This window comes from Mirounga angustirostris, unplaced genomic scaffold, assembly GCF_029215605.1.
Source record: "Mirounga angustirostris isolate CCGP_5_RB_7025 unplaced genomic scaffold, mMirAng1.0.hap1 SCAF_8, whole genome shotgun sequence".
NCBI classification, from domain to species: Eukaryota; Metazoa; Chordata; class Mammalia; order Carnivora; family Phocidae; genus Mirounga; species Mirounga angustirostris.
The window spans coordinates 121385531-121397965 of record NW_026991716.1 but is presented as its reverse complement, the minus strand read 5'-3'; the positions used below and the strand labels follow the sequence as shown (position 1 = coordinate 121397965).

Here is a 12435-nt window from a genome sequence, read left to right as displayed (position 1 = left end):
AGAAGAGATGGTGTGCAAGAAGTATTCGCCACATTGTCATTTGGCCTAAAGCTAGCCCTTAGAAGAGCTGGGGGCTTAGACCAATTAAGAGCCCTCTCATGCTCTAACCTTTTCTTCTTCTTTTTTTTTTTTTAAAGATTTTATTTATTTATTTGAGAGAGAGAGAATGAGAGCTAGAGAGCATGAGAGGGAGGAGGGTCAGAGGGAGAAGCAGACTCCCTGCCAAGCAGGGAGCCCGATGCAGGACTCGATCCCGGGACTCCAGGATCATGACCTGAGCCGAAGGCAGTCGCTTAACCAACTGAGCCACCCAGGCGCCCTCTAACCTTTTCTTCTAATTCACACTTTAAACTCTTTTAAATACATGGAGTTTTGTGACAGATAAATCCACAGGAAGAGGTGACTCAGAAAACTGGTTAAAGTTGACTTTTTCTTTGCTGCTTCCTGTTTTCCTTACAAGTGATGTATTTTTGGCACAGAGTCTTGTTATAAACCGTCTGGGGCACTTGTTTCATGATACTGTATTAAGTTGCTAAAAAAGAGAGAATTCTGAGTTAGTGAGTGACTAAACTGTGTTTTCATCCTAAATAATGATAGATGATTGTAACTGGATTTTCCATTTCTTTCCTGATACCAGCAAAGTGCTATGGGGTTGGAAGTCCTTTAAATAGACAGATGTGTAAACTATAAACGCTTGAATCTTGCTTATTTTCTTCCCAGTGCTAAATGCTAAATTCTAGACAATGGTACCATCTTTGGTCAGCTAGTTGTTTTTGTAGGAAACTTCAGGTATGGAATTTCAGCGCATGGAAGCTTAAATCTCCTTTCTTTATACCATCTCTCTCTCTCTTTTCAAAAATTAAAGCTTTTAGTGATAAAAATAAGTCTAACATGCTGTTTTGTAGTTTTGCCCTATTTAAGATGCTTTCTCAAAAGCGAAACATTCTTAGTTTGAAATAAAATATTATTGCTGACACGAAAGAGACGTCAAAATGAGTTCACATGACACAGCAAAATGAGTTTTAAGGCAATATAAAATCTCTTTGCTTCTCTCTATGTAAAATAAATGTTTCTGTCTATTGATCTGAGATCTAAAGTGCCTATTGCCATCCTACCAAAGTAGAAAGAAAATACACTTCCAGTAAGTCTAAGAGCTTAATAAAAGTATCTGATTATTACAGTGTAAAATTCCTTTACTGTGATTACCACCTGGTGTATGTGAATATACCTGCTTGTAAATTCATATTTGCTGATAAAACTAAATAGATAAATAAAATAAATCTTTTCACAATATTCTTGATTATTTCTATTAACTACTTAAAATATTTTAAGGATATTTCGTCACGTTCTACCTGCTCTGGGAAGGTATTTTAAGAATTTGTCATAGAGAACTGAATGACAAACTCAAAGACAAATGGAGTTGCACTGCATGGACTTAAATAAAATTAGTAACTTTCAGACTGGCATGAGCTGGGTAGAATTTGAAATACGAGATGAAAAATCTGTAATTATTTACCCTCCTTCTCAACCTATATTTTATTAGTTTCCAAAGGCAGCAGAATGGTACATCAAATACCTCTCTGAACCACAATAAGACAGTTATTCTGTGTTTTCCCTAAAGTTTATGACTTCATCCTTGGAAGCATTTTATGTCTTATTGATGCTAATTGCAAGTGCTATTCTATTTAAAAGAGCATGTTTTGTATAAAGCCTATCCCTGAGATTTTATCAAAAATTCTTCTAGACTCTGCATAAAATTCCCATATGAGAAAATAAAGGGTCAGCAAATATTCTTATGCAATTTGGTCTTATTGGTTTCCCCGAAAGTGGAGCTAATTCTCAATGTTGGGGAGTTTGTTTACTTGGAAAAATTTTTGATTCAAGTTGCCAAATTATTTTTCCCAAAAGTTTAAAAACAAAACAAGACAAAAGAACTCAAACAAGAATAAGAAACCTCCACATACTGATTCTCATGTAGTAAAATCATGACTTGGTATCAAATCCCAGCTTTGACATAAACAAAGTATGTTAACTTGGGCAAGTTATTTAATCTTTTTTTTTTTTTTAGCTTCTGTTTCCTCATCTGCAAAATGGATGCAAACATTTTATCTACATATAAGTTGTAAGCATTAGCTGAATAAATTGAGTATGTGTCAGGGAATTTGGTTTCATCAAACTTATTTTTCTTTCCTCTGAGTTCACAGGTGGGCTGCTTTCCTCAGCCTCCTTTGCAATTGGATATGGCCATTAGGGGTATGAGGGGAGATAATACGTGCCTTTCCCATATATGGCCTTTAATATCCACTTGCATGACCCACCAATATCTCTTTCTCCATCTGCTGATGGAAAGAACTTTTAGGATCAGATGGTAGCCATGTGGTGGAATTTGCCTGGATTCCTAAATGACCTTGTGGTGTGGATTATTTGCTAAAGAGGAATATCCACATTAGAATTTGTATGAATCGGTGTACCTGGGTGGTTCAATTGGTTAAGCCACTGCCTTCGGCTTGGGTCATGATCCCAGAGTCCTGGGGTCGAGCCCCATGTCAGGCTTCCTGCTGCACAGAGGAGTCTGCTTCTCCCCCTCCCCCTGCTCATGCTCTCTCTCTCACTCACTCTCTCTTTCAAATCAATGAATAAAATCTTAAAGAAAAAAAAGAATTTGTATGAATGAAATATAAACTTATTTGAAAGTCGACAAGTTTTGGGGATTTGGGGGGCGTGGCTGCTAACATTATTAACCCTAACCTGCAAAGAATATAAATTCCTAATTAGACTAAGAGTTCTAGGGAAGCAGTGATCTCTCCCATTCGTTGTGCTCTCCATCATGTGAATGAACGCAGCACCTATCACATGGTAAAGTACTCAAAAGAGGAATGAAAATATGAACCACTAAAAAAATAATTGCAAAGCCGTCTAGACATGTGTGCTTTATAAATCACAGCTATTTTCATTGTATTATTTTATTCTGTTACTTATTTTGTTTTATTTATTATATTATTTTATTTGTAGTCAAAAGAATTTAATTCCCTTCTGTGTTGATCATTTTCCTTACTCAGGCTTTTATGCTTTTGGGGGAAGAGTACATTTTCCACCTTACAGACCTGGTCTCTAGCTTCCACACAGCAAAAGTACTCCTAATCTTTTGTAGAACATGGCTATTTTTGTCAAAGTATGATTATATTCCAAGACTATTCATTTTAATGAGTTACTTTTTTCAAGTGAGTTATTATTCAAATCCGTATAAAGTTCTGAGACTCATGCCTGGCACACAGGTTGTGCTATCTACATGTTTGTTAAAAAAAAAAAAAAAAAAGGTGAACTGTCATCTTTATACTTATTTTGCATTTCTCCTTCTAGTCCAAAACAAATTATTTTTTTCATTTATTTTTAGCTTTCATATGAGGTTGTTTTCACTTATACTTGATGTGACTGCGTCCTATTAAAATCATGTTTGACTTTTGGCACAAAGACACTTCTGTTGGAGTTCAAGCCTTATCATGAACGTAAGAATTGCTCCCTTTCAAATTGCTGCAGAGCATCACTTGCAAGCTTTAGATTCAAGGGTATACTCTAGCCATCTCAAGGTGACTTGTCGCATTTCTTCTCAACACTGTGTTCAGTGACCTTGTACTGGTAGCTTGACATCAGCCACAGGAGGAGTATTTACACCATGGAAACTGGCAGCTTCTATAAATCAGGACTTTTTAACTTCTCTCAGACACACTGCCTTGTCCTCCTGCTCTTTTCGGACAGCCAGTTGTTAAACATTTACCAACACATCTCTGTGAAACTGCAGTTTGCAAATCCTACATGAGGTTACACTATAAGACAAACACAAATCCGGGTAGCAGCTGATAGGCAGCAACTCAATACCAAAGAAAAGAAAATGGTTCCAGAGTTTCTTCTGTTCATCTGGAAATTTTCATGATGCCTAAAAAATAATAGGTCGGAAGTGCTTGTTGAATAAATTACACAATTTGAAAATAACAATACTTCAGTTAGGATAATAATTGCTAAATTTAATGAGCACCTACTAGATGCCAAAAACTATTTTAACGATTTATAGAATCCTCAGAAACATGCTATGAGTTAAACATTAACACCTTCAGTCTGCATACATAAAATTTGAGGGAGGAAAACCTCAGGGCTGAGAGCTAAATGTATAATTATATTGTTGAATAGATGCTTAATTTATGATTCTGTATATTTCAGATACAACCAACATATCTGACTTTTCCTGAAAAAAAAATTGGAATATCAAGCAGGAGCCCACCAATTGAATGGCGAATCAAGTGAAGCATAGAGGATTTACATAAAAAAAAAAATTTATGTTTTGATGAAGTGTTAAGTATTTAGTTCACCACTTTCCTCTACCCCTGAATGTAATTTTACACTTGGGTAATTTGCCTCAGGTTTGTGAGCTTTCTGTTCTCTAGAATCAGTTGAGGCTCTCCTTTCTGAAGTAATACCTGAACCCAATTCCAAAGCCTGTGCTCTTAACCAATATGATATAAAATGAAAGATTAATGCATACTATAAATTTAGAGATCTCAATTTATCTTTGTTGCTATTATTGTTATGTCTAATATGATACATCAATACATATGTACACATTGTTGCGCATATGTCCATCTATTTTAGTACACACACATAAAATCCATACCTTTATAACTGTCAAAAAAGCTAACCAATAATGCTTTCAAAACGATTCAGAAAGCATTGATCTGGTTGAAGATATTTCCATCTCAGCACCTGCCTCCTAACTGAGCAACCAGTTCCTATTAAAATTCAGATTCCCAATCTATTCACTCAGTCCAGGCTTCTTATGTATGATGTTGCTATTATATTTCTTGAATACACTTAATGGCTCTGGCATAAATCAAATCCAATCTATACATCTATTACACACATGCATATCAGATAGCAAATACTATTATAATGATATTGATGTTATTTTAGATGAAGTTTTCCCACTATTTGATTATTATGATGCAAATGTTATGGAGACGGCTGGCTCCTTCCTCATTTCCAGGGAACACAGGAGGGAAGATAGAATAACATAATCAAGACGGAAATCCTCAGCAATTATTTCCGGTGGGTGGAGGTGATGTCTGAAGAACAAAAGAGAACCTTTATACAACAGACCCTTCATCTCTGAGCTGAAACACCTTTCAGCAGCTTCTGACCATTCCACAATTTTGTTTACCTGTCATCCACAAAGACAGCTTGTGGGCTGGGTATTTTGGAGAAAAAAACAAAACAAAACAAAACAAAACAAAAACATGTTCTACCCAAGATGATTTCCAAGCATACTCATCAGCTTCATTTTCTTATGGACAGAATAGAGGATCAGAAGATGAGTGAAACAGAGGATTTGTAATGTACTTTAATTTCACATAGGAAGACTGTTATATAGCCAGGCATGGAGAAATTTTCCGTCTATCTTAGCCTAAGTCTAAAAATAACTAGAGGGGGAAGAAACTAAGAGGCTTTTTAAAAAAAAATTCTAAGGCATTTGTATCATTTTAGAATATAGCACACGGACTGTATCAATGCCCGGTATCACTAAACTATGGTGATATCACTACCCATACCAGTCAATTCCGCGTCCCGAGGAGCTGAGACTTGGACTCGAGCAGCACCGGCCATGCAGGGCTGAGAGGTAAAAGTAGACATTTGTGTTTTCAAGCACAGGTTGCTCAGGTTTGTTGTGGCTTGAAAGACAAATGGCCTCATCCTCAGAGACCCTGTGACTTGTGGACGTTAAAGGTAAGTCCTGAGGCTGGGTTGACAGTTTTTTTAAACAGAAGCCTTCCAAAATATGTAAATTGCAGTACCTTTTCTTTTTTCTTCCCTAGCGTTCTCTGTATGTGTGGAAGCTTGACTAGGATTCAGTGGTGAGTGTTATTTATAGGCATGAGTCATCAGTGCCCTGAAATGGTTAACAAGCAAGCAGCTAACTTACCCAAAGTGAGAAAACCTCTGGGGAGAATCTGGTTTCCAGATAATAATGACTCATTCTAATACTCTTTTATATAGCAAATAACACATTATAACAAATGATGTCCTCTCCCTTCACACACACACACACACACACATACACACACACAGCAGCTAGTGATAAAATAATATGGATACCATTTCTTTATCTGCTTATTGTGTGAATATTTACCAGAACCTCCAGATGTCATAAAGGCTGGAATACTTGATGGTCTATTTGCTTACGTGGCTGCATTAAAGTTGATAGTTAGAAATACAAGGGAGGTCAAAAAATTCAGCAATATTAGCTTCTAGCAGAAGAGAAACAGCGACTGAAGGGCATGTTCTGTTTTGCTCACAAAGTAATATGATACACTTTACTCCCACCTGCTTCTCTGCACTCTGAATTATATGCTCCTTTCACGCCCACCCACATGGACTCTTTGCTTAATAACTGTTCTACAGTGAATCTCTTGACTGTCCTTTATTCTATGAAATGCCGTGTCATAATATTTAATGCCATTAAATTGATCCTTATATGATAAGCTGATTAGTTGTTTGAAGCCCCGCTGAGAAGTAAAAGAATAAATATTAAAGTAAGTGGTTATTACTGAAATTCAGTCCTAATGAATTTTAAGCTTCAATCAGGTTTTTATTTGATAGTGAGGTTACAAATGGAACATCAACAATTATTAAAAACCCAAGAAAGTGCATATTATTGAGTGATTGTTTACTATTATGTCTTTCACTTTTAAAGGGCTGATGCGACAGTGTCTCTGCTCATAACATTTCATGGTTATTAATGATGGGATCCTGTGGCATAGACAGCTTGCTCTCTTTTCATTCCCAACAGTAACAGAATAGAATATAGAACGACATAAATAAAACGAAGACCCTAGGCAAATGTTTCTGTGAGGGGTCAAGAATAAAATAAAATTGAAAAATTACTCAGTATCATTCTGTCAAAGCCACAGGAGAGAAAAAGCCTGAGTTGAACTGTAGAAGGGAAGAAAACAATACAGTGCATCAAGTTTCACTTTTGCATTTGCTCTCAGGAAGCATAACTAAAACGGAGTTTTAAATTACAATCAGCTCACTGTAGACTCACTAATTTACCCTCTTAAGTGCATTCAGAGAACCCTGTGCCCTTTTTCAAATTCTCTCTAATTTCTTCTCTTACATGGCATTTTAATGTCTATGGCAACTCAAATTTTTTAAAGTGGTCCGGATACAAAAAAAAAATAAGTGAGTTTATGTAGGTTTTATGTTAAGTGTATCAATGCCTACAAAGACAGCAAATATTAATTGATCATATATTATATAACCACGCATTGTCCTATAAGACTAGCAGACATTAACTCAATCCTTACAAAAATTCTATATACTTCATTTTTTTAAATTTCTTGAGCACTAGTATGACTTTTAATCATGTTGAGCATTTAATATTTTTCTAATTAGAAAATAAACCAAAAGAATGCTAAGTTATTAGCCAGAATCTAGTAAGATCACAAGTACCACTCTTAAATACTTGGGATAGTCACAGAACATGTGGACTCATCTATTCCAGAGGACAGAATATGGCATGCCCCTTAGCACTTCCCCAGAAGTCCTTAGAATGTCATAAGCTAGAGTCAGAAATCCTTTATTGCATTATCAATAAGGCAAGTCACAACCACAAAGATGAGTGGAATTAGTTAGGATGACAGGATTAAAGAGGATAATTAAAAGACATAGAAAATCAATACCGTTTGTACAGTATTATATGGAAAAGTTCAGTATTAAAACTTCAGCTATGAACCAATGGAACAGGACATTAAAAAATAAGGGATAGAGCAGGGAATCAACCGAGGAGAAAACCTAGAAAAATGGGGAGAAAGGAGAAAAATTGTAAACATCACATTTCTGATTATAAAAAAAAATCTATTTTAGAGAGCAAAAGTAAAATATTGTTTAATCCCATTGGTACACTCAGCCATTAACTATGAGGTCATAGGTTTTTAAATTTTGTTTTTCATCTTGATTTTACAACTCTCATTTGGACATTCAGATGAGTTAGTCATGCATATTATGTCATACAAACTTACATGAATTTCTTTTTTTTCTCTACTTTGAAGGCAACCCTCTTGGTATCTAAAGAGACATGCAGAACAATGTGACAATTAGAAAGTTTTTGTTACAAGTTATTAATAATTCCCTTTTTAACTCTAGCTAAAGGCATAAACACAATGTTAATGACAAGAAAGCTATAATGTGATATGATGTATCACTAATACGATGGAAAATTATACTGTAAGATTTTTATATATCATTAATGGATTTAATATAATGGGATTTTCATGCAAGATCAAGCATTGTCCATAATGCCTCTGGATAAAAAGCAGTGCTATGTTTCATTCTCATAAATAGCATCATAGACACATCACACATGATCCTTGAATATGAAGGTTTATAGCCTAAAGAGAAAATGTTGCAGCTTCATGATATTTAGAGTTTAAAGGTTTTTATTAGAAGCTTTATTGATTAGGTTGTGCCTCAGATTAAAAATCCCCTGTAAATTTGGAGAAGCATATGTCTATTATTATTCTACGTTTACCTGTATGTAATTTATGAATAGTATTTACATGTATTTTATAAATGACACTTTCTAAAATTTTAATATTTAAGATTCAATTGATGGATTCATTTTAAGCATGATTAACAGTATGCACTTTAAAAGTAAAATTAAAGTGTTCCATTAACTTAATATTTTAAGAAACAATAGACATTTTATATGAAGAAAAATTAAACACATTAATTTATTACTGGGATGAGTTGAAATATCCTTTTTCTTTTTTTATCTTTTTTTAGAAATTTATTTGACAGAGAGAGCGAAAACAAGCAGGGGGTGTGGCAGGCAGAGGGAGAAACAGGCTCCCCACTGAGCAGGGAGCCCGATGTCGGACTCGATCCCAGGACTTGGGATCATGACCCGAGCCGAAAGCAGACACTTAACCAACTCAGCCACCCAAGCGCCCCAACTTCATTTCTCTTAAGGTCACTGATGTCTCTTTTTATTTGTCCTCAGTAAAACCACAGAATTATCCAAGTTACACCTTTGTCTTATGTATAATTTTTCAGTGTTGTCTTCTTCAAAGAGAGCAATATACATAATCAGAGAAAAATCCATTGGTTCCTAAGGCATCTGGCTGGAGCTCTGGATACTGCAAAAGTTCACAGGGACCCACTCCAACCCTTTAATTTGCAAAGGAGTGATCTATGTAAATCTGAGTTTTATGGATCCTGAGAGACCTCTGACAACTTTTTGCAAATATCCCAGATAAACTATCAAACTCACTGGACATCCATAGGAACACCCATAAATTCCTTGTGGGTCTCTTGAGGTTCCTTCTGAATCCTGAATCCTGTAAGGATTGCTTGGTTTAGCCATTTAAGAGCTGATGAAGTTTTTGTATGGAAAAATAACATAGGTTTTATGGTGCCTATGAGGCTTCACACTACTTTCTGCAATTAGCACAAATGTTGAATTAACAGAAGAGTCGATGGAAAAACTCATCTGGACTGCTCTCAGTTTATGGTTTATCTCTTCCGGGGTTGTTTTGTACCAGGGGCACCCAATTATTTAGTGTTGAAGGAGTTGCTGTATTTCTACTAGTTTTTATATCCTTAAGGGGAAATGTAACTGTGGAATGGAGGGGATGAGAATAAAAGTGAAAAGTACTAGCATGGGATTCTGTTTGGTAAGGGCATGCAGAGGCTTTCAGTATTTCAAAAACAGAAGTTTCTTTCATCAGCTTTGCTCTGGCCTTTCCCTGGCCATCCACAGTAAGATGCCTGCGGACCCCTGGAATTTGTGATCCTTACGAAGACATAGTCAGAGACTGTGACTATACATATCTGTTTTCCATCCATCACTGAGCATTTATGGAGCCCTGGTCCAGATCCATTCCTGCGTTTTCCAAGTTACACCTTGGAAATATGGTAAGCCTATAAAACTCTGTGTTTTTATGTACCTTACTTCTAACCCGGAAAGGCTGAACAGTGAGTTCTTGATCTCACAAGAAGTAACATGCTACATGGAGAGATGGCTGTACAGTGAAAGATAATTGGAGACATGTCAGAGATCATTTCTACTCGGGGCTGATCGCAGGACCCTGAGAGGATGACGTGAGCCAAAATCAAGAACCAGCTGCTTAACTGACTGAGCCACCCAGGCACCCCTGTCAGAGATCATTTTGATAACCACTTCAGCTAGTATTCAAATTTTGTGAATCCTGCTGAAATCCAGAAATGTATTCCAAGTTGGTCATAATACAATTTTATTGTCATAGATTTTACATATTTTATCACTACATTAGCATCAACTAATAATGACAATATGAATAACAGATAATGATGATAAATAATATTTATTAAACAATTAATGTATGGCAGGCAACATCCTAGACTCATTATATGTATTATCACATCTAAGTCTCATTACAACCCGTGTCAACTCCATTTCAGAAAAGAAAAGTCCAGCCTTAGAGACACATGTGAATAATAACTAAGGTGGAATTTGAAGCCTGGTAATCTTATTGTAAATCCTGAACATTTTAATCATTAATTATACCACATTGCTTCTCAGCTGTTTTCTTACACCCATAATATAATTTATCCACTTGTATTTATTAAGCTTTTAAAATTTCTTTTTTAGGCGCCTGGGTGGCTCAGTTGGTTAGGCGACTGCCTTCAGCTCAGGTCATGATCCCGGAGTCCCGGGATCGAGTCCCGCATGGGGCTCCCTGCTCGGCAGGGAGTCTGCTTCTCCCTCTGACCCTCCCCCCTCTCATGTGCTCTCTCTCTTTCTCTCTGTCTCAAATAAATAAATAAAATCTTTAAAAAAATAAATAAATAAATAAAATAAAATCTCTTTTTCATTCTTTTTTTCTTTCTTCCTTTTTTTTTCTTTAACAAGACAGAATGAAAACTCTTCAGTGGTTTATAACAGACATCTTAGCACTTCTAAACAAAAGGACTGCTTACAGTAACAAAATGTGTGGCCTTTCCAGAATTTCCTTCAAGACAAGGGAGTAATTGACAAAGATCTTGTAACTCTGTTATGCACTGTAACTCATGACCATTTCTCTTCTTTGATGTCTATAGCTCCCTTATATAAAGGGTATCAGGCCTCGGGACTCCTCTTGTTTCCACCTCTAACGTCACAAACATTCATTTGAATATTTCCTTTAAGATTTACTGTTTTTAAAATGTTTCTGAATTTATAGTCCTTGTCAAGGCAAAGGGAGGAGGATTCTTTTATTTTCATGTCTGAGGATTTTTTTTTTATTATTTAAAGAGAGGTACATTTTGTGTCTCCAAAGCCATCAGCCTTATAAATTAATTCTTAGCGAGTTTAGTGTCAAACAAACCTCATTTATATTACCTTTCTTGGGCTTGAAAGACCAACAGTTTTTATGAGAAAATAGATAAGATTTGAGAAAAAAAAAGGGGATTACAGAATTCTCTGTAGGAATTCTCCAGATGGCAAGATATCACACATAAATTCTTCTTTAATATGTATTTCTTCATGCTGGTTCCTAAGAAAATAAAACAATGCTTCTGATAACCTAAACAAAAATAGTTTTACTCTTTATGTCTGTGTACTCTTGGCCACTGTGAGTAGTGGGCGAAGCTCGGAAGCTAAGGTCCTTGGCTAACTTGACCACTTCACACCTTGCCTAGGGCATGGCTGTGAACCTGAACCTGACCCTGGTGCCCTCCGTCCCTCACAAACTTCACTTGTTCTGAACTGTTTTCTGTGATTCTTACATTCATTATTTTCAAATTCCTAGCAACTAATAATTTCTCACTTCTTTCCTTCCCCCCAAATTACTTTTCCACATGATTTAAAATCAACTTATTTTATTTTCTTCCTTTTCTTTTTTTAAATTTTGAAATCTTTCTTATGAAAGCATCACTTAATTGTATCAAAAGAATATTCAGATGTCAGCAGGTAAGTGGTCTGTTGTTAATGAGTATTCCATATAAACGTGTGCTAGTGTTTGCATTCTGACAGGTCAAGTCCTATGCCTACACACTCACAAACACTTATTGAAAATACTGTTGCTTTGGAGTGAAATGGAAAAATGCAAGCTGGGAGGCTAGGAATATAGTTCCAAGACTTGCTGGTCCATTTAGAAATCCTAAAGAAACAGAATTTGAAACTTGACTCCACTATTGGAAAGAAGGATCAATTTATCTTTTGCTTCTTTTGAAAATATCACTACAACAACACCACCTAATTCCCTGTATTGTTTGGTGGACTTAAGGTAATATTTGTAAATGTTTGTTAAAACTCTTTAAGCTTTAGAGGTGCCTGGGTAGCCTTGTTGGTTAAACGTTCGACTCTTGGTTTCCACTCAGGGTAATGAGACTGAGCCCCACGTCGAGCCCTGGTCGAGCCCCAAGTTGGGC

At 36.0% G+C, this 12435-nt stretch overlaps 1 long non-coding RNA gene across 2 annotated transcripts; it reads left to right on the top strand.

The window, feature by feature from the left end:
- The first annotated feature begins 5487 nt into the window (after positions 1-5487).
- LOC123837225 (uncharacterized) lies at positions 5488-10871 on the top strand. Of its 2 annotated transcripts, XR_008505455.2 has the most exons (5): positions 5488-5772; positions 5862-5900; positions 8830-9015; positions 9774-9960; positions 10676-10871. It is a non-coding gene; the product is annotated as an uncharacterized LOC123837225 (long non-coding RNA). The 2 variants fall into 2 exon arrangements; XR_006789173.3 differs by lacking the exon at positions 8830-9015.
- The last annotated feature ends 1564 nt before the right edge of the window (positions 10872-12435 follow it).